The 22,881-nt window shown below is 45.9% G+C and overlaps 1 long non-coding RNA gene across 1 annotated transcript; it reads right to left on the bottom strand.

Moving 5' to 3' along the window:
- Positions 1-7,934: 7,934 nt before the first annotated feature.
- Positions 7,935-9,376, bottom strand: LOC123133692 (uncharacterized). The gene is made up of 3 exons (XR_006465352.1): positions 8,937-9,376; positions 8,747-8,865; positions 7,935-8,215 (listed from the first exon to the last, which is right to left on the bottom strand). It is a non-coding gene; the product is annotated as an uncharacterized lncRNA (long non-coding RNA).
- Between the last annotated feature and the right edge of the window lie 13,505 nt (positions 9,377-22,881).

The raw sequence follows: 22,881 nt of genomic DNA, 5'->3' as shown, positions 1-22,881 counted from the left end.
ATACTTGATGGGTGATGCTGGTTCTTCTCAAGGAAGTAGTTGTCGTCCATAGCTAAGGAGTTTCATACATTTGTCTACAACAATCAGCAAACCAGCAAACCAGAAATTAGAAAAAAATGCTTCAATCTCATAACAAGTTTAAAAAAGACTATAGCAGGACCTAATTAATGCTGCAAATTATTGTCCCCTACATTTGGATCTGGCACTAGAATGTGTATGTCATTAAAAGCCAAGGCCATATGGACCAATGCATCATAATTATCAGTTTTAAACACTACAGGACGAGAAAGTAGGTGATGCTTCAAATTTCAAAACTCAAACATTCATCATTAATAGTAGCAATTTAATCTTACTAAACATAGGGGCATGTACAACATGAGAGCACACTACAGCCAGAACTTGCAGCCAGACCTTCCTAGAATTTTATGCACAACAACAGCAAATTAGCTATATGAACATGTATTAATTCAAGCTAACAACTGACAAGAAAAAGAGACTTGATGGCAGCAGGATCACAATGATGGCTTTGGCATGGCAGAGAGCAAACTAAACAAAAATGGCTTAGTTCACCCACTGTCAAGATGAAACCATTCGTGTGCTCTCTGTCAAGCTGAATTTAGGTCTTTGCATGGAGGAGAGAGCATAGACTTGATCACCAGCCTTGTGCCAAATCCCCCACTCCTTCCCTTGGCGGCCTTCACAACAATGACCTGCAAGCAAAACACACCAAAAACTAAGTCACACATGCATGCTACTAATCCACTATCCTGTAGTTGTTTGGTTATTATTTTAGATTAATATTTGAATAATTCAATATGTATTAGCTGTTTTAAAAAATGAAGTAAATAAGTTATGCTAGACTTTGTTTCAAAGAAATATATTAGAATGTTAAATTTAACATGCTAGAAAATTAAAGGAGAGTGCCCCACACACACAGTGTAAGTAATACTAGCATATAGTAGTTTGTCTTGTACAGAATGCTTCTAGTCTAAGTAAGCATGAGAGTGTACGTGTTGGAGCTTTGTCATGCATGCAAATATTTTATGAGGAGAACTAGATACATGTATGTGATCATTAGAATGCATACGTGTGTAGTCATTCTTCCAAGCTAAGTAACGATGCATGCAAATAGAGGTTGTGGTGGCAGCTTTCTATTGGATGGACTTCACTAGTCTACAGGTTGGATTTATGAGTGGATTGGTACAAGAAATAATATGTTGAGTACAATGTAGCCAGATATTAGAACAGACTATAACCTGTCAAACACTTAATTTTGCCACATTCCAGTTAAGCTCCCCTACTTTTTGCTGGAACTGCAGTAGCCTAGTTTAGCTTCAAACAAGAATAACGCCATTGCCTGGAGCTTCTCCAGGTCGGCGGTGAGGTCCAGGTTGGGGGAGAGCATGAAGCCAGCCCCGGCTGCGAGGGCGATGACTAGCAGGCTGCCCTTCAGGCAGGTGGCGCCGCGCAACACCTCCCGATGATGGCCTTGCAGTACATGTCTGCTTCCTTGATGGAAGCCTTCTCCCCAGAGTCCTCTGCTTTCTCCAGAGTAGCCTCATTTTGCAATACCAACCCATGTGCAGAAGATTAGAACATGCAGATATGTGCAGGGATATGTTGCGTCGAAGGGGTCGGCCGATGCCCCGATCCTAGTGGTGGAGTCCGACGGGCCAGAGTGCTTCAAGTGTGGTCGGGTGGGCCACTACTAGAACATGTGTCACTACAAGCCCCTGTGCGTCGTCTGCCATGAGGAGGGACACGCGTCGGCGCATTGCCCCTCTCGCGGGCGGCCTTTGCTGCTGCAGATCATGGGCAACGCCATCCCCGGCGAGGGCTTTTTCTGCCTCCCCTACGTGGAGATGGAGGGCGAGGAGATCCGGGCCCCGGTGGTGGCAGACGTCGCGTTCATCTCGGCGGCGCCTGGCCAGCTGTCGATTCCCATCTTGGAGGCAGAGCTCCCTCACCTCTTCGAAGGGGAATGGGATTGGCAGGTGCCGGCCGTCGGAGCTGACACGTTCTCCGTCGTCTTCCCCAACAAGGCCATGCTGCGGATGGCGACGCGAAGTGGCAAACTCTATCTATCCCTCAATGACATCATGGCAGAAATCAAGGAAGCGACTCAGGAAGAGCCCAAGGCCGAAATCATGCCGGATGTATGGGTTAAGCTTTGGGGAGTGCCACCCAAGCACCGTTGCGTGAACCGTCTCATGGCAGGGACTGTGATGATCGGACGCCTGATGGAGGTGGACAAGGCATCGCTGGCGGGGCTGGGTCCAGTGCGGATGCGTTTTGCGTGCCGATCCCCGGCTAAGCTCAAAGGCTATGTCCAAGTGTGGTTCAACAGTGAGGGCTTCACCTTCCGGCTGGAGGCCGAGTCGGGTGGCAATCAGGGTGATGCCCCCCTCCCCACCCCCCGGCAACCATGGACAAGGGGCCGGATGACATGGACAAGGACAAGGATAAGGACACAAGTATGGGGGACGACTCCATCGACACCGCGACCTGGGATAAGCTGGGCCTCAAGGTCAAGGCTTCCGATGCCGTGGCCCCGGCTTCGGGGGCCGCAAAGGATCTGGAGGAGCACCAAGTGGGCGTGGGCAGCAATGAGACGGGCTTCAATCAATATGGCTCCAACTTGTCCCTCGGCCTCGACCTCGACAAGGGCATATCGGCTTCGTGCGATTCGGAGGGCCGCTCCATGCTCGTCTCCCCGGTGGCTCCGAATGTGGGTGGGCTGCGCGCTGTCGCGCCGCGTTCCGCCATGTCTGCGCGCGGTCCTGGTAGCGGCGGGGTGCGGCTCCACTAGAAGCCGGCGGGCTGCAAGACTCCTCGGTCCGTGCGGGCACGCCTGTCTCGCACCGGCCGGTGGTGATGGCGCTGGCCTCCCCTGGGGGTCCGGTCGGTAGGCCTTCGCCGGCGGCTTCCCCTCCCCTTTTGGATGCGCTGCGGGCGGAGGTGACCAAGGCGGCGCCCATCTCCATGGCCAAACGCTCCAAGGCGTTGGTGACAACCCCGGTGGCACAAGAGCGGGCGAGCTCTCGCTCGAAGGGCGCCAAGGGCAACCTCCTTGCTCTTCAGCGCGCTCAGCAATTGGTGGCTCAGAAGAACATGGAGATCGAAGGTAACCTCCTACCCTGTTTTACGATTTTTGATGATTATTCAGATGAGCGCCTCGGGGGTATTTTAGCGGATAGTGGGGTAGATCTGTCTGATGAGGGGGAGGCGCGAGAGCTCCTATCTCTCATCCGGGCTAAAGAAATTGCGTAGGCCGCGCTGGCCTAGGCAGCGGCGGCCCGCGTTGCGCCGGTAGCAGAAGAAGCAGGGGCTTCTCTGATGCCTGATGTGTGGCCCGATCGGGGAGACACAGCAGCAGGGGCTGCGCCGTCCCCCTCAGCCAGTGGTCCTGTCAGGACACGGCGAGTGGCCAAAGCGGTTACCATTCGCGGTATCCGCCTCCGCAATCGCATAATCTAATGCGTTTCATTTTCTGGAACATCCGAGGCTTCGGCCACGTTGGGAGGCGGACCCAGCTAAAATAATTCATTCGCGTTGAGGATATCGATGTTGTTGGCTTGCAGGAAACCATTAAAACTGAATTCTCTCACTGAGACCTGCTAGCCATCGATCCCCTCGAACGCTTCGTATGGCACTGGGTGCCTGCGGTGGGACACTCGGGGGACCTACTTCTTGGTGTCAGCCTGGTTTGCTGTGAGGTGGTGGCGTGGGATGCCGGCCGTTTCTTTGTGTCGGTACACGTTCGCCATCGCGCAACCCTCAGCGAGTGGGAGGTTATCGTGGTGTACGGCCCGGCTGACCACTCGCACTCTCAGGAGTTCTTGGGGGAACTACAGGAGAAGGTTGCAGCCTTAGGTGTGCACAACTTGCTGCTGATTGTCGGTGGGGACTTCAACTTAATCCGTTCGGGAGCGGACAAGAACAACGGGATTATTAACTGGACAAGGGTGTCCATGTTTAATAACACGATAGCATCAATGGCCCTTAGGGAAGTGGCCCGTGTGGGCGCACGTTACACTTGGACAAACAAGCAGCTTACACCAGTTCGGTTTGTGCTTGACCGAGTGTTCATGTCCGCGGAGTGGGAAATGTTGTTTCCTATGTGCTCCCTACACGCTGAAACGAGGATCGGGTCGGATCACGTCCCTCTGATCCTTTCCTCGAGGGAGGATAGGTTAAAACGAAGCCCCCGGTTTTTCTTTGAGACTGCGTGGTTTGAGCACCCGGATTTCGAGCAAATCTTCCTCTCCAAATGGGAGACTTGTGTTGCCCGGATCGGGCACACACGTGGGCCCATGGAATTCTGGATTGCCGCAGGGGCGGGGATGCGTGCGGCTCTAGAAGGCTGGGGGGCCAACCAGGGTCGCGAGGATAAGCTGGTCCGTGCGCGTTTGGTTGCGGACCTCGCCCGTATGGATGCAGCTGCGGACTCTCAGGTCTTCTCGGAGCAAGACTGGGCCCAGTGTTACACTGTAGAGGCTCAAGTAGAGGCCCTCCTTCGTGCTGAGGAAGAGTACTGGCGTAGGCGCGGTGGAATCAAGTGGACGCTCAAGGGGGACGCGAATACACATTATTTCCATGCCTATGCTAACGGCCGGCGCCGTAAATGCGCCATCCTAAGACTGCAATCTGAGCAGGGGCTCCTATTGCATCAACAGGATATCGTTCGACATATTTACGACTTTTACATCCAGTTGATGGGCTCCAGGGAGGAGGCCCGGGCTCGGTTGCGGTCGGATGTTTGGGATCCCGCGTTGCGGGTCTCGGATGAGGAGAATGAAGGCTTGGGCCTCGCCTTCCTTCCCGAGGAGATCGACCAGGCCGCCCTTGGGATGAAATCTGACACCGCCCCGGGACCGGATGGGTGGCCGGTGGCGATGTTCAAAAGGTTTTGGCAAGTGCTCAAAGGTCCTATTTTCGACGTTTGTAATGGGTTTATGCGTGGTACAGTAGATATTTCCCTCCTTAACTTTGGGGTTCTTTCTCTTATCCCCAAAGACCAGGGCGCGGACAACATTAGACTCTTCCGCCCAATAGCACTTATTGATGTCCCGTTTAAGGTTTGTTCTAAAGCTTGTTCGACGCGCTTATCTCCGGTAGCTCATCGTATTATTAGTAGGAATCAGTCGGCTTCTATCCGTGGTCGTAACATTTTGGAGGGGCCGCTGGCCCTCCAAGAAATCGTTCACTCGCTCAAATGCACTCGCCAGCCGGCGATTCTTTTAAAATTAGATTTTGAGAAGGCGTACGATCGAGTGAACTGGGAGTTCCTCCGTCAAATCCTTTTGGATCGAGGATTTTCGTCAGTTTGGGTTCACCGTATGATGCAATTGGTCTCGGGAGGCCAAACGGCGATAGAGGTGAATGAAGAAATAGGGAACTTCTTCCGCAACAAGCGTGGGCTGCGTCAAGGGGACCCAGCCTCACTGTTTCTTTTCAACTTTGTGGCAGACGCCCTGGGCGACATGCTAGACAAAGCTCGCGCAGCTGGCCACATTAGGGGAGTGGTCGGTAACCTGATCCCAGGCGGCGTGTCACACATGCAGTATGCGGATGACACTCTTCTCCTTTTTGAACCGGACGCTCACAGTATCGCAACGGTTAAGGCCATCTTGCTGTGTTTTGAACTCATGTCCGGGCTAAAAATTAACTTCCAAAAGGTGTGATGTGGTGTCCATAGGGATGGACGCGGCCGAAAGTGAACGGGTTGCCAACTTGCTTAATTGCAAATTTGGTAAGTTTCCGTTTACCTACCTCAGCCTCCCAGTCGCAAAGAAGAAATGCTCTATTGCCAATTGGGAACCTCTCACCACTAAGGTGGCGGACTGGGTATGTCCGTGGAGAGGCCGATTTATGTCTTCAGGGGCAAGACTAATCCTTACCAACTCCAGACTCTCATCCCTACCAATGTTTGCCATGGGTATGTTCTTGTTGGCTGATGGGGTCCACAAGAAAATGGACACACCGCGGGCATGTTTCTTTTGGGAAGGAGCGGACCCTAAACGGAAGTACCACATGGTTAAGTGGCAAGCTGTTTGCAGACCTAAAGCCCAAGGGGGCCTCGGGATCATCAACTCTAAGCTGATGAACATAGCGCTTATGTGTAAGTGGATCTGGAAGTTGTCCCAGGGAGGGACTGACCTTTGGATTGACCTCCTTCGTGCCAAGTATTTCCCACAAGGGAATTTCTTTGAGGCAACTCCGTAGGGGTCCCCATTTTGGACCTCCATCCAAGCCCTCAAACCATACGTCGCCAGGGGTGCGAGGTTCACGGTTAATAACGGCCGCTCCACGCGTTTTTGGCACGACGTTTGGATAGGCCAGCAGCCTCTTTGGTCGGAGTTCACCCATCTCTATTCCATTGCGGTTGAGCCCAACCAACTGGTTGCTTCGGCCCTTAGTGCCACTCCGCCCCCTATACACTTCAGAAGAGAGCTTGTGGGCCCGGAGCTGGCAGATTGGGACCGCCTTCGGGCTCTGTTAGCAAATGTACATCTGTCGGACTCCGTAGACATGGTCTCTTGGAGACTTTCGGGCTCTGGCAAGTTCACTGTCAAGTCCCTGTATCGCGAGTTATGTCGCGGCCATGCTCCTATGGCAGCCACGGGGCTTTGGAAGGCGCGAATCCCGCTAAAGATTAAGGTCTTCCTATGGCAACTATGCCAAGATCGCCTTCCTACCTCTATCAATATAGCTAAGCACAATGGCCCCGCTTCCGGCCCTTGCGCTTTGTGTGTTGACGCGGAAGATGCTGACCACGCGTTCTTCCGGTGTCCTTTGGCGTGCTTTGCTTGGAGTGCGGTCCGTGAGGCCACTGGGGTGGATTGGGATCCACGCTCACGCTCTGAGCTCGTGTCTCTCTTGTCCTCGATCCAGGGCTCTCTGCATCGGATCATGTGGACGTGTACCGCGGCCATGTTATGGGCCTTATGGAACATTCGTAACAAGCTTACTATTGAGGGAGTGTTTCCCTCTCACCCCGTTGATGTTATATTCAAATGCATCTTATTCTTGCAGCAGTGGGCTCCGCTGGGAAGGCAACAGGACTCTGATCTCCACCGATAAGCTATCGATCGACTTTGCTCCGTCTACTCCATGTCCCGAGCTCCGTCTCCTTCGTCTGCTGCCTCATAGGGATGGGCAGTCCTTTTGGTGTTAGATCCCCCCGAGCCTGTGTGCTCGTTAGTTTGGCTGGTTAGGCCATGTAATGCACTTTATCTCGCCGTCGTGTCCTTTGTGGCACGCCTTTGAACATAGTGACCTCCGTTTGTTCGGTTGTTCGTTTCTGTACGCTGCCTATGTTGAGGGCTTTATTAATTTAAAGCCGGACGTCTCTGACGTCTATGTTCTAAAAAAAGGGTTAAGTAAAATACTAGCTTTGACCAAAAGGTAAATTAGATTTGCATACATGCTTAAAAAGTGACAGTGCCACATATGTCTCATTTTAAGATCATAATAGCTTGAACTAATTTCTACAGAGCATTTGCTAGTAGAACAACTATGCACATAAAGTACGATCACAATGGATGATATGCAGATATATGCAGGGATGTAAATATTACTTGCAGGGATATGGAGGTGTATATTTGATCAACAGGTAAATTATCTACAGCATGCAAGCTTAAAAATGTCAATGCCACATATGTCTCAGTTTCGCATCACAGTAGCCTGAACTACTTCCTATAGAGAATTTGCTAGTAGAACAAGTATGCACATAAAGTACAGCCGGAATGGATGAAAGCATCTGAACAGTAAAAAACACTAGACATGGAATCCAGTAACAGCAAATGGATATATACTACTAGACTATACGATAACGAAGCAGAGCAGTATAGATTCAGGCACCACAAACAAGCTGTCAAAAAAGAAAAAGAAAAACACTCATGCACTGCAAACGCATCAGTACTGTTCAGACATACACCAGGCAATAATTCCAAAAGTAGCAGCACATCAGTACATAAATTCCCAGAACCACTAACGATACTACAAGGCTCATGAGCAGCAGTAATTAACACCGACGGTTAACCAAACGAAACCTAAGACAAGAGGGTGTGCCCATGGCGGCTTTGAGTGCCTTGCCTATGTCGGGGAGAAGCAGAACCATGCTGCATAGGAAGGAGGCGATGGACATCCTCGGCCTGTCCGAGTTCACCACGGCGCGGTGCCACACGCTCTTATATCTCCCGTTGCTCAGCGCCTGAAACACAGTGGAAATCACTTTTAGTTAGCACCACTTCAGTCTAAGTCACTGAGTTCAGAAAAGAGTATAGACCACATGCTGTATGATCGCAACGGAAATCGGTTTCAGTTAGCCCACTTCGGTCAGAGTCCCCTAGTTCAGAAAAGAGTATAGACCATTTTGCATTGTACCGTGTGATGCTTGGAGTATATTATATGATTGCACATCGAGACTGGCGTAATGCAATGTGTCATTGGATCTGGGCTGTTCATGTAATATTTTCGCACTTCTTCTGTGGGCAGTCAAGGGTTTGTCTTGATTATGTACGTGGATGCAGTTCAGTCCAGCAGATCCAGCAATATTTTACTTAACTTGCACAAAATTAGCAATGTGTTCTACACCTAGCTAGGCAACCAGTGTAAGATGTCTTGGCCTAAGCAATTGACCGTGTGCTGCTCCTGCTCGCCGAGGACCTTCTTGTTGTAGTCTAGTTAGGTGTGCCTCGCGAGCTCGAGCGGAGAGAGTGGAAGACGGCTTTGAGTGCCTTACCTAAGTCGGGGAGAAGTAGCAGAGCCGAGGGATGGGTGTATCTCGAGCCTGGCCGAATCGAGCAGGGATTGTCCGTGCTGAATGCTGGCGTCATCACCACCGTGTTGCCGGCCTCCTGCCTGCGTGAGGAAGAAAATGGCGCGCATTAGGGAAAGGAGGAAGAGCAGATCGAAGAGGGGGTGGGGGTGACCTTGATGGCGAGCGGCGTCCCGGGCAGAGAGAGTTCATGGCCGTCGCCTGGCCTCTCCTTCCTGATTAGAGGAGGGGAGGGAGACGGGTCATGGCGTCTGGGGCATGCGTCCGCGCTGTGATCAGGACAGGATCCCGATGGGATCTACACGGGGCCGCCGCCGCCCCTCCCCCGCCGTGGGGCCGGGTGTGGGTCACCTCCCAAGAAAGGAGACAGGGATGGAGCCGGCGCGGACATGGATGGGACTCGGACGCGTGGCGGAGGTGGTTGCCGAGGCGGGCGCGGAGACGGGGTGGGTCGCCGGGATTCGTGGCATGGTGGAGGCGCCGTGAGGAGGGGAGGAGGAGAGGGCGAGGGAAGGAGGGCACCGCTGCTGGCGACGGGAAGCGAGAGAGAGAGAGAGAGGGAGGCGGCGTCGATCTGGATCGGGGAGAGAGAGAGGGAGGCGGCGGGCGGGAGGAAGGGAGGAGAGGTGAGTGAGGTAGGGTTTTGTGCGGTAGGTTTCTTCAGATGGATAGATGGTTGGATTGCTAGTAATGGATGGATGGATGTCTGCCATGTCATCGATCCATGTGATAGATGGTTCCACCAATCAGAATCTAGCATATTTAATTGTGCGTTTTTTCTTTTGTTTCTTTTATATTTTGTACCATCTTATTTCGGGTACACACTCAACATATTAGCCTCATGTTGTATGTTTAAATGATCCAATATTGTGCACATATATGTATCTTAGGATTTCAAACAATGATGATTTTGTGGTCTTCATTTGCATTGCACACAAAAATCAATTTTTTATTTTTCAAGTGCCCAAAATAAGTTTTTTTGTGAAGGACCTACCATATATTTGTTGCAAAATTAGACCAAATCATTTCACTACAATATTAGGCCACATATTATGCACAATTGACCAAATGGGGGTGTCAAAAGTTTTCATCCACCTCTCACGAAAAAGAAAAAATTCCGATGATTCAGCTGGAAGCGGATCAAAATTGAACCACAGCTGCCTCATAGTTTGCTCTGTATTTTTTCCAAAAATCATTTTTAAGTACAAAAGTCTCTATTTAATCAGAGAAACACCAAAAAAAATTCAAGATTCAACCATTAGCTAGGACGGTTATTCCCGTCGTTTTGACCGCATTTTGAAACGGGCATAAAAAATTCAAAAATATTCAAAAAATTTGAAAACCTTCGCATAGCTTCATTATATGTGGCCAAGTTACCAGCAAAAATTATAAACTTGTAATACGGCAATTAGTTTAAACAAGTATTCTTAGAAACGAGCTATCAAGTGTGAAGATTCATGGCTTTCAAGCCAAATAATCAATCTTATGGATAGAATCATGGCATAGTTTGTTCAAATGATCTCATGTTGTGCACAAGGGTGCATATTGGAATGGCAAACTATGTTGCCTAAGGAAGTTTTCATTTTCATTGGACGAAAAAACCATTTTCCATTTTTCGAGTGCACAAAAGGAGGTTTTTTTGTGAAGGACCTCCCAAATAATTGTTGCAAAATTGGACCAAATCAATTTTCTAAAATACTAGGACATATTTAATGCACAATTGACAAAATGGTTGGGTGTAAAAAGTTTTGATCCACCTCGCATGAAAAAGACAAATTTCCGCCGATTCAGCTGGAAGCGGATCAAATTTGAACTGCAGCTGCCTCATAGTTTGCTCTTTATTTTTTTCCAAAAATAATTTCTAGGTACATAAGTATGTATTTAATCAGAGAAACACCAAAAAAATTCCAAGATTGAACCACTAGCTAGGAACGGTCATTCCCGCCGTTTTGACTGCATTTTGAAACGGGCATAAAAAATTCAAAAAAAAATCAAAAAATTGGAAAACCTTCTCATTATGTCATTATATGTGGCCAAGTTCCTAGGAAAAATAGCAAACTTGTAATACGGCGATTGTTTTTAAAAAGTGTTCTCAGAAACGAGCTATCACGTGTGGAGATCGATGGCTTTCCAGCCAAATAATCAATCGTATAGCCACATCCATGGCATAGTTTGTTCAAATAATCTTATATTGTGCACAAGGGTGCATCTTGGAATGGCAAACAATGTTGCCTAAGGAAGTTTTCACTTTCATTGCACAAAAGAGCCACTTTCCATTTTTTGAGTGCCCCAAATGAGGTTTTTTTGTGAAGGACCTACCAAATAATTCCTACAAAATTGGACCAAATCAATTTTATAAAATACTAGGCCATACTTAATGCAGAATTGACCAAATGGTTGGGTTTCAAAAGTTTTTATCCACCTCTCGTGAAAAAGACAAATTTCGGCCGATTCAGCTGGAAGCGGGTCAAATTTGAACTGTGGCTGCCTCATAGTTTCCTCTTTATTTTTTCCAAAAATCATTTCTAGGTACATAAGTATCTATTTACTAAGAGAAACATAAAAAGTTTTCCAAGATTCGACCACTAGCTAGGATCGGTCAAGCCCGCCGTTTTGATCGCATTTTGTGTTGGGGAACGTAGTAATTTCAAAATTTTCCTACGCACACGCAAGATCATGGTGATGCATAGCAACAAGAGGGGAGAGTGTGTCCACGTACCCTCATAGACCGAAAGAGGAAGCATTAGCACAACGCGGTTGATGTAGTCGTACATCTTCACGGCCCGACCGATCAAGCACCGAAACTACGGCACCTCCGAGTTTTAGCACACGTTCAGCTCGATGACTTCCCTCGAACTCCGATCCAGCCGAGTGTCGAGGGAGAGTTCCGTCAGCACGACGGCGTGGTGATGATCTTGGTGTTCTACCGTCGCAGGGCTTCGACTAAGCACCGCTACGATATTATCGAGGTGGACTATGGTGGAGGGGGGCACCGCACACGGCTAAGAGATCCAAGGGATCAATTGTTGTTGTGCCTAGAGGTGCCCCCCTGCCCCCATATATAAAGGAGCAAGGGGGAGGGGGTCAGCCGGCCAGGAGGAGTCCTCCTCCCATCGGGAGTAGGACTCCCCCCCCTTCCTTGTTGGAGTAGGAGAGAAGCAAAGAGGGGGAGAGGAGGAAGGAAAAGGGGGCTGCACCCCTTGTCCAATTCGGACCAGAGGGGGGCTGCGCACCTCCTTCCTTTCGGCCTCTCTCCTCTATTCCCGTATGGCCCAATAAGGCCCATATACTCCCCGACGAATTCCCGTAACTCTCCGGTACTCCGAAAAATAACCGAATCACTCGGAACCTTTCCGAAGTCCGAATATAGTCGTCCAATATATCAATCTTTACATCTCGACCATTTTGAGACTCCTCGTCATGTCCCTGATCTCATCCGGGACTCCGAACTCCTTCGGTACATCAAAACTCATAAACTCATAATATAACTGTCATCGAAACCTTAAGCGTGCGGACCCTACGGGTTCGAGAACTATGTAGACATGACCGAGAACCGTTTCTGGTCAATAACCAATAGCGGAACCTGGATGCTCATATTGGCTCCTACATATACTACGAAGGTCTTTATCGGTCAAACCGCATAACAACATACGTTGTTCCCTTTGTCATCGGTATGTTACTTGCCCGAGATTTGATCGTCGGTATCCAATACCTAATTCAATCTCGTTACTGGCAAGTCTCTTTACTCGTGCCGTAATACATCATCTTGCAACTAACTCATTAGTCACATTGCTTGCAAGGCTTATAGTGATGTGCATTACCGAGAGGGCCCAGAGATACCTCTCCGACAATCGGAGTGACAAATCTTAATCTCGAAATACGCCAACCCAACATATACCTTCGGAGACACCTGTAGAGCTCCTTTATAATCACCCAGTTATGTTGTGACCTTTGGTAGCACACAAAGTGTTCCTCTGGTAAACAGGAGTTGCATAATCTCATAGTCATAGGAACATGTATAAGTCATGAAGAAAGGAATAGCAACATACTAAACGATCAAGTGCTAAGCTAACGGAATGGGTCAAGTCAATCACATCATTCTCCTAATGATGTGATCCAGTTAATCAAATGACAACTCTTTTGTCCATGTCTAGGAAACTTAACCATCTTTGATCCACGAGCTAGTCAAGTAGAGGCATACTAGTGACACTATGTTTGTCTATGTATTCACACATGTATTATGTTTCCGGTTAATACAATTCTAGCATGAATAATAAACATTTATCATGATATAAGGAAATAAATAATAACTTTATTATTGCCTCTAGGGCATATTTCCTTTAGTCTCCAACTTGCACTAGAGTCAATAATCTAGTTCACATCAGCATGTGATTCAACACCAATATTCACATCTGTATGTGATTAATACCCATAGTTCACATCGTCATGTGATCAACACCCAAAGGGTTTACTAGAGTCAATAATCTAGTTCACATTGCTCTGTGATTAACACCCAAAAGAGTAGTAAGGTTAGTCAACGGGTCTATCACATTCGTAGCCGTATGTATTTTGCAAATATTCTATGTCTTCAATGCTCTGCATGGAGCTACTCTAGCTAATTCCTCCCACTTTCAATATGTATCCAGATTGAGACTTAGAGTCATCTGGATCAGTGTAAAAGTTTGCACCGATGTAATTTTTACAACAAACTCTTTTATCACCTCCATAATTGAGAAACATCTCCTTAGTCCTCACTAAGGATATTCTTGACCGTTGTCCAGTGATCTACTATTAGATCAAAATTGTATTCCTTTGCCAAACTCAGAGCAAGGTATACAATAGGTCTGGTACACAACATAGCATACTTTATAGAACCTATGACTGAGGCATAGGGAATGACTTTTCATTCTCTTTCTATTTTCTGCCGTGGTCGGGATTTGAGTCTTACTCAATTTCACACCTTGCAACACAGGCAAGAACTCCTTCTTTGACTGTTCCATTTTGAACTATTTCAAAAAAAATATCAAGGTATGTACTCATTGAAAAATCTTATCAAGCGTCTTGTTCTATCTATATAGATGTTGATGCTCAATGTGTAAGCAGCTTCACCGAGGTCTTGCTTTGAAAAACTCTTATTCAAGTATCCTTCCATGCTACCCAGAATTTCTATATCATTTCCAATCAACAATATGTCATCCACATATAATATTAGAAATGCTACAGAGCTCCCACTCACTTTCTTGTAAATACAGGCTTCTCAAAAAGTCTGTATAAAACCATATGCTTTGATCAACTTAACAAAGCGTATATTCCAACTCCGAGAGGCTTGCACCAGTCCATAAATGGATCGCTGGAGCTTGCACACTTTGTTAGCACATTTAGGATTAACAAAACCTTCTGGTTGCATCATATACAACTCTTCTTTTAAAAAATCCATTAAGGAATGCAGTTTTGACATCCATTTGCCAGATTTCATAAAATGTGGCAATTGCTAACATGATTCAGACAGACTTAAGCATCGATACAAGTGAGAAAATCTCATCGCATTCAACACCTTGAACTTGTCGAAAACCTTTCGCAACAAGTCGAGCTTAGTAGATAGTAACACTACTATTAATGTCTGTCTTCCTCTTGAAGATCCATTGATTTAACATGGCTTGCTGATCATCGAGCAAGTCAATCAAAGTCCATACTTTGTTCTCATACATGGATCCCATCTCAGATTTCATGGCCTCAAGCCATTTCGCGGAATCTGGGCTCATCATCACTTCCTCATAGTTCGTAAGTTTATCATGGTCTAGTAACATGACTTCCAGAATAGGATTACCGTACCACTCTGGTGCGGATCTTACTCTAGAAGACCTATGAGGTTTTGTAGTAACTTGATCTGAAGTTTCATGATCATCATCATTAGCTTCCTCACTAATTGGTGTAGGAATCACTGGAACTGATTTCTGTGATGAACTACTTTCCAATTCAGGAGAAGGTACAATTACCTCATCAAGTTCTACTTTCCTCCCACTCACTTCTTTCGAGAGAAACTTCTTCTCTAGAAAGGATCCATCTTAGCAACGAATAACTTGCCTTCGGATCTTGTGATAGAAGGTGTAACCAATAGTTACCTTTGGGTATTCTATGAAGACGCACTTCTCCGATTTGGGTTCGAGCTTATCAGGTTGAAACTTTTTCACATAAGCATCGCAGCCCCAAACTTTTAAGAAATGACAACGTTGGTTCTTGCCAAACCACAGTTCATAAGGCGTCGACTCAATGGATTTTGATGGTGCCCTATTTAAAGTGAATGCAACTGTCTCTAATGCATAACCCCAAAACGATAGTGGTAAACTGATAAGAGACATCATAGGTCGCACAATATCCAATAAAGTGCGGTTACGATGTTCGGACACACCATAACATTAAGGTGTTCCACGTGGTGTGAACTGTGAAACTATTCCACCTTGTTTTATATGAAGGCCAAACTCGTAACTCAAATATTCTCCTCCACGATCAGATCATAGAAACTTTATTTTCTTGTTACGATGATTCTCCACTTCACTCTAAAGTTCTTTGAACTTTTCAAATGTTTCATACTTCTGTTTCATTAAGTAGATATACTCATATCTGCTCAAATCATCTTGTGAAGGTCAGAAAATAACAATACCCGCCACGAGCATCAACACTCATTGGACCGCATACATCAATATGTATTATTTCCAATAAGTCACTAGCTCGTTCCATTGTTCCGAAGAACGGAGTTTTAGTCATCTTGGCCAAAAGGCACGGTTCGCAAGTACCAAATGATTCATAATCAAGTGATTCCAGAAGTCCATCAATATGGAGTTTCTTCATGCGCTTTACACCAATATGACCCAAACGGCAGTGCCACAAATAAGTTGCACTATCATTATCAACTTGGCATCTTTTGGCATCAATATTATGAATATGTGTATCACTATGATCGAGATCCAACAAACTATTTTCATTGGGTGTATGACCATTGAAGGCTTTATTCATGTAAACAGAACAACAATTATTCTTTGACTTTAAATGAATAACTGTATTGCAATAAACATGATCAAATCATATGCATGCTCAACGCAAACGCCAAATAACATTTATTTAGGTTCTACACTAATCTCGAAAGTGTAGGGAGAGTGTGATGATGATCATATTAATCTTGGAACTACTTCCAACACACATCGTCACTTCACCCTCAACTAGTCTCTATTTATTCTGTAACTCCTGTTTCGTGTTACTAATATTTAGCAACCGAACAAGTGTCAAATACTCAGGAGCTACTATAAATACTAGTAAGGTACACATCAATAACCTGTATATCAAATATACCCTTGTTCACTTTACCATCCTTCTTATTCACCAAATATTCAGGGCATTTCCGCTTCCAGTGACCATTTCCTTTGCAGTAGAAGCACTTAGTTTCAGGCTTTGGTCCAGCTTTGGGCTTCTTCACGGGAGTGACAACTTGCTTCCCATTTTGCTTGAAGTTCCCTTTCTTTCACTTCGCCCTTTTCTTGAAACTAGTGATCTTGTCAATCATCAACACTTGATGCTCTTTTCCTGATTTCTACCATCGTCGATTTCAGCATCACGAAGAGCTCGGAATCATTTTCGTCATCCCTTGCATTATAGTTCACCACGAAGTTCCAGTAACTTGGTGATGGTGACTAGAAAACTCTGCCAATCACTATCTTATCTAGAAGATTAACTCCCACTTGATTCAAGCGATTGTTAGTACTCAGACAATCTAAGCACTTGCTCACTAGTTGAGCAATTCTCCTCCATCTTTTTAGCTATAGAACTTGTTGGGGACTTCATATCTCTCAACTCGGGTATTTGCTTGAAATATTAACTTCAACTCCTAGAACATCTCATATGGTCCATGACGTTCAAAACATCTTTGAAGTCCCGATTCTAAGCTGTTAAGCATGGTGCACTAAACTATCAAGTAGTCATCACATTGAGCTAGCCAAATGTTCATAACGTCTGCATCTGGTCCTGCAATAGGTTTGTCACCTAGCGGTGCATCAAGGACATACTTTTTCTGTGCAGCAACAAGGATAATCCTCAGATCACGGATCAAATCCGCATCATTGCTACTAACATCTTTCAACATAGTTTTTCTCTAGAACATATCAAAATAAACATATGAAAGCAACAACACGAGTTACTGATCTACAACATAATTTTCAAAATACTACCAGGACTAAGTTCATGATAAATTAAAGTTCAATTAATCATATTACTTAAGAACTCCCACTTAGATAGACATCCCTCTAATCCTCTAAGTGATTACGTGATCCATATCAACTACACCCTGTCCGATCATCACGTGAGATGGAGTAGTTTCAACGGTGAACATCAATATGTTGATCATATCTACTATATGATTCACGCTCGACCTTTTGGTCAACGTGTTTCGAGGCCATATATGTTATATGCTAGGCACGTCAAGTTTAACCTGAGTATTCCGCGTGTGCAACTGTTTTGCACCCGTTGTATTTGAATGTAGCGCCTATCACACCCGATCATCACGTGGTGTCTCAGCACGAAGAACTTTCGCAACGGTGCATACTCAGGGAGAACACTTCTTGATAATTAGTGAGAGATCATCTTAAACTGCTACCGTCAATCAAAGCAAGATAAGATGCATAAAGGATAAACATCACATGCAATCAATATAAGTGATATGATATGGCCATCATCATCTTGTGCTTGTGATCTCCATCTCCGAAGCACCGTCATGATCACCATCGTCACCGGCGCGACACCTTGATCTCCATCGTAGCATCGTTGTCGTTTCACCATCTATTGCTTCTACGACTATCGCTACCGCTTAGTGATAAAGTAAAGCAATTACAGGGCGCTTGCATTTCATACAATAAAGGGACAACCATATGGCTCCTGCCAGTTGCCGATAACTCGGTTACAAAACATGATCATCTCATACAATAAAATACAGCATCACGTCTTGACCATATCACATCACAAAATGCCCTGCAAAAACAAGTTAGACGTCCTCTACTTTGTTGTTGCAAGTTTTACGTGGCTGCTACGGGATGAGCAAGAACCGTTCTTACCTACGCATCAAAACCACAATGATAGTTTGTCAAGTTAGTGCTGTTTTAACCTTTGCAAGGACCGGGCATAGCCACACTCGGTTCAACTAAAGTTGGAGAAACTGACACCCGCCATCCACCTGTGTGCAAAGCACGTCGGTAGAACCAGTCTCGCGTAAGCGTACGCGTAATGTCGGTCCGGGCCGCTTCATCCAACAATATCGCCGAACCAAAGTATGACATGTTGGTAAGCAGCATGACTTGTATCGCCCACAACTCACTTGTGTTCTACTCATGCATACAACATCAACGCATAAAACCTGGCTCTCATACCACTGTTGGGGAACGTAGTAATTTCAAAATTTTCCTACGCACACGCAAGATCATGGTGATGCATAGCAACGAGAGGGGAGAGTGTGTCCACGTATCCTCGTAGATCGAAAGCGGAAGCGTTAGCACAACGCGGTTGATGTAGTCGTACGTCTTCACGACCCGACCGATCAAGCACCGAAACTACGGCATCTCCGAGTTTTAGCACACGTTCAGCTCGATGACTTCCCTGAACTCCGGTCCAGCCGAGTGTCGAGGGAGAGTTCCGTCAGCACGACGGCGTGGTGACGATCTTGGTGTTCTACCATCGCAGGGCTTCCCCTAAGCACCTAAGGTGGAGGGGGGGGCACTCCACATGGCTAAGAGATCCAAGGGATCAATTGTTGCTTTGCCTAGACGTCCCCCCTGCCCCCGTATATAAAGGAGCAAGGGGGAGGGGGTCGGCCGGCCAGGAGGGGTGCGCCAGGAGGAGTCCTCCTCCCACCGGGAGTAGGACTCTCCCCCTTGTTGGAGTAGGAGTGTAGGAAAGAGGGGGAGAGGAGGAAGGAAAAGGGGGCTGCACCCCTTGTCCAATTCGGACCAGAGGGGGGCTGCGCACCTCCTTCCTTTCGGCCTCTCTCCTCTATTCCCTTATGGACCAATAAGGCCCATATACTCCCTGGCGAATTCCCGTTACTCTCCGGTACTCCGAAAAATACCCGAATCACTCGGAACCTTTCCAAAGTCCGAATATAGTCGTCCAATATATCGATCTTTACGTCTCGACCATTTCGAGACTCCTCGTCATGTCCCCGATCTCATCCGGGACTCCGAACTCCTTCGGTACATCAAAACTCATAAACTCATAATATAACTGTCATCGAAACCTTAAGCGTGCGGACCCTACGGGTTCGAGAACTATGTAGACATGACCAAGAACAGTTTCCGGTCAATAACCAATAGCGGAACCTGTATGCTCATATTGGCTCCTACATATTCTACGAAGTTCTTTATCGGTCAAACCGCATAACAACATACGTTGTTCCCTTTGTCATCGGTATGTTACTTGCCCGAGATTTGATCGTCGGTATCCAATACCTAGTTCAATCTCGTTACCGGCAAGTCTCTTTACTCGTTCCGTAATACATCATCTTGCAACTAACTCATTAGTCACATTGCTTGCAAGGCTTATAGTGATGTGCATTACTGAGAGGGTCCAGAGATACCTCTCCGACAATCGGAGTGACAAATCCTAATCTCGAAATACGCCAACCCAACATCTACCTTCGGAGACACCTGTAGAGCTCCTTTATAATCACCCAGTTACGTTGTGACGTTTGGTAGCACACAAAGTGTTCCTCCGATAAACGGGAGTTGCATAATCTCATAGTCATAGGAACATGTATAAGTCATGAAGAAAGCAATAGCAACATACTAAATGAACAAGTGCTAAGCTAACGGAATGGGTCAATTCAATCACATCATTCTCCTAATGATGTGATCCCATTAATCAAATGACAACTCTTTTGTCCATGGCTAGGAAGCTTAACCATCTTTGATTCACGAGCTAATCAAGTAGAGGCATGCTAGTGACACTATGTTTGTCTATGTATACACACATGTATTATTTTTCCCGTTAATACAATTCTTGCATGAATAATAAACATTTATAATGATATAAGGAAATAAATAATAACTTTATTATTGCCTCTAGGGCATATTTCCTTCATTTTGAAACGGGCATAAAAAATTCAAAAAAAAACAAAAAATTGAAAAACCTTTGCATTGTGTCATTATATGTGACCAAGTTTCCAGGAAAAATAATAAACTTGTAATACGGCAATTCTTCTAAAAAAGCGTTCTCACAAACGAGCTATCATGTCAGAAGATTCATGGCTTTCAAGCCAAATGATCAATCTTATGGCCACATTCATGGCATAGTTTGTTCAGATGACCTCATATTGTGCACAAGGGTGCATCTTGGAATTCCAAACTATGTTTCCTAAGGGAGTTTTCATTTTCTTTGCACGGAAAATTCATTTTCCATTTTCAGAGTACCCGAAATGAGGTTTTTTGTGAAGGACCTACCATATATATGTTGCAAAATTGTACCAAATCAATTTTATAAAATACTAGGCCATATTTAATACACAATTGACAAAATGGTTGTGTGTCAAAAGTTTTGATCCACCTCTGGTGAAAAAGACAAATTCCCACCGATTCAGCAGGAAGCAGGTCAAATTTGAACTACAGCTGCCTCATAGTTTTCTATTTATTTTTTCCAAAAATCATTTCTACATACATGAGTATCTATTTAATCAGATAAACACCAAAAAATTTCCAAGATTTAACCACTAGCTAGGATCGGTCATTCCTGGTGTTTTGACCGCATATTGAAACGGGCAAGGAAAATTCAAAAAAAAATTCAAAACCTTGTGCAGAAGGGTGCATCTTGGAATAGAAAACAATGTTTCCTAAGAAATTTTTATTTTCTTTGGACAAAAAAATATTTTTCATTTTCGAGTTCCCAAAAAGAATTTTTTTTGTGAAGGACCTACTATATATTTGTTGCAAAATTGGACCAAATCAATTTTATAAAATATTACACGAAAAATGGGCTTTTTTTATGATGAAACCACCAAATATTGTTTGCATAAAAAGTTCAGTTTTCATTTTCTGAGCACGGAAAATGGGCTTTTTCTATGATGAAACTACCAAGTATTTTTTGCTAAATGTCACCACTCCATTTTAAAAACATTAGACCTTATTTTGTCTGTAATTGATCAAATGGTTGCATGTTAAATTTGTTTTTCATTTTCTATGTGCTAATCCATATAGCAAGATTCATTTATGAGTTCTTGATTTTTTCCTATTCGTACATTTTTCTATTGTTTAACTTGTTTCAAGATTTTCATTATGAAAAATCTTATTTTAGAGAGATGTAGTTTTTTTAGACACTTTAGAGAGATTTAGTTAAAATCATGTCTTTTAGACAATAATACAAAACATGTTATTTTCCTTTTTTTATGAGCCGAATGCATTTTATGAGACATTATGGGTCGAATGCATGTTTTGTTTGTTGAGAAAATCAGGGCATCTCGCATCCACTACTAGATGGGCCAAGGCCCACTCTACTCACGATTTTTTTTTAAAAACAGGTGGCCTCAACCCACGGAGGCCCAATCCCACCCGCCACTACTACACCTTAAGTAGTTCACATTTGAGGTCCCATCACTAGCCAGTTGGTGGCGTGGTGGTTTGCAACCCGAATGAGGAGCGAGGGGGCGTGGGTTCGAGTCCCTTTGGTGCTCTTTTTGCTGCTTTTGTTTGTAATATTTGTGGCTTGGTGAGTCCAGGAGGTATGGCAGGTCCTACCTGTCATTGAATTAGCGGTTGGGTCCCGCATATCATTGAATAAGCAGTTGGGTCCCATCTGTCATTGGTTGGGCCGTTTAGTTTGACCTTGGTCAACAATTTAATGTGTGTGGGTCCCGCATGTTAGTAGTAGATTTAAACCAAATGCAATACAGACACGTATGCAGAAATTGACACATCGACAGGAAACATAGGCAAAAATTGACACATGGACATGACACATAGGCAAAGCTGATGAGATGGCGCCTAGTCCTCACAAACCACCACAATCTACAAGGGTATGACCATATATATTGGTCGTTAACAACTAGAAATAAGGCAGCAGACTAGTGTTATTTGCTTTGTGACTATTTCGTGTAAGGAAATTACGACCTTTTTGACCAAAATGGTCGCAATGGTTTAGGGTTTGGAGCCCCTGAACAGCTTTTGACCAATTGGTCTCAGATGGTCACAGATCTACGACCAATTCTTCCAGGGTCACTGACAGAAGGTCACTAGTTGACATATTTCTTGTAGTGATCCTACGTCTCCTAACCCATCTTCTTCCTCGTCTCTGATTCTTCCCATACAGAACACCGCACGGGCCGCCGGCCGGACTACCGGCACCCACCGCCCGTGTTCCTCCGCCACCCCCACCCCCCACCCCGCCCCAACCCACACCCATGTCGAGTTTTCTTTGTTTGGCGAGGCCGCACAACCACCCGAGCCCCTTTATTCGCACCGGCGAACTTCGGCGAGCTCTAAAAAATTTAGTCTACTGTGATTTAACTAGTGTGGGATATAAAAAGGGGAAAACCATAAGCATTGGGAGTATAGTGTTGAGCGTGCCATGGCGGATCTGAAGGTGCAAAGCGGACAAAGGCAACTTCGCAACCAAGACAAGAAATCAGAGTAAAGCAGTGGCGATCTATTTTCTTGCTGCGATAAATAAGTTGAGCAGATATGAAAGAGTACCGCCTCTGGAGTGGCGCCGTGTACGCATCTGCTGAGAATTTGACGGTACTGCAGTAGTGATGGCTGTCAGCGGCATGGAACCAGATCTAGGAGGGTAGACGGTGGCGGCAGGGCACAGTGGACTAGACGGTCGTAGGAGCGGCGCCGGCAAGGTGGACGATGGCAGAGATGAAGCGAGGGGACGGGATGCAAGGATCCCGGTCTGAAGCCGTGGATGAGAGAGGTCGATCTCTTGTAATGGACGGCGGCATCGACGTATCAGCTCCGGCATGGTGGAGGAGGACGGCGGTGGATGGGGTGGCGGGCGGCGGCGGATGGAGGAGGGTGGGGTGGAGAGGGTGTTTTGGCGCCCACGGAGTACGAATGGGGAAAGGGAGGTAGAGA

Source organism: Triticum aestivum, chromosome 6B (genome assembly GCF_018294505.1).
Source record: "Triticum aestivum cultivar Chinese Spring chromosome 6B, IWGSC CS RefSeq v2.1, whole genome shotgun sequence".
NCBI classification, from domain to species: Eukaryota; Viridiplantae; Streptophyta; class Magnoliopsida; order Poales; family Poaceae; genus Triticum; species Triticum aestivum.
The sequence above is the reverse complement of the archived record's forward strand: the minus strand, read 5'-3'. Positions and strand labels throughout refer to the sequence as shown.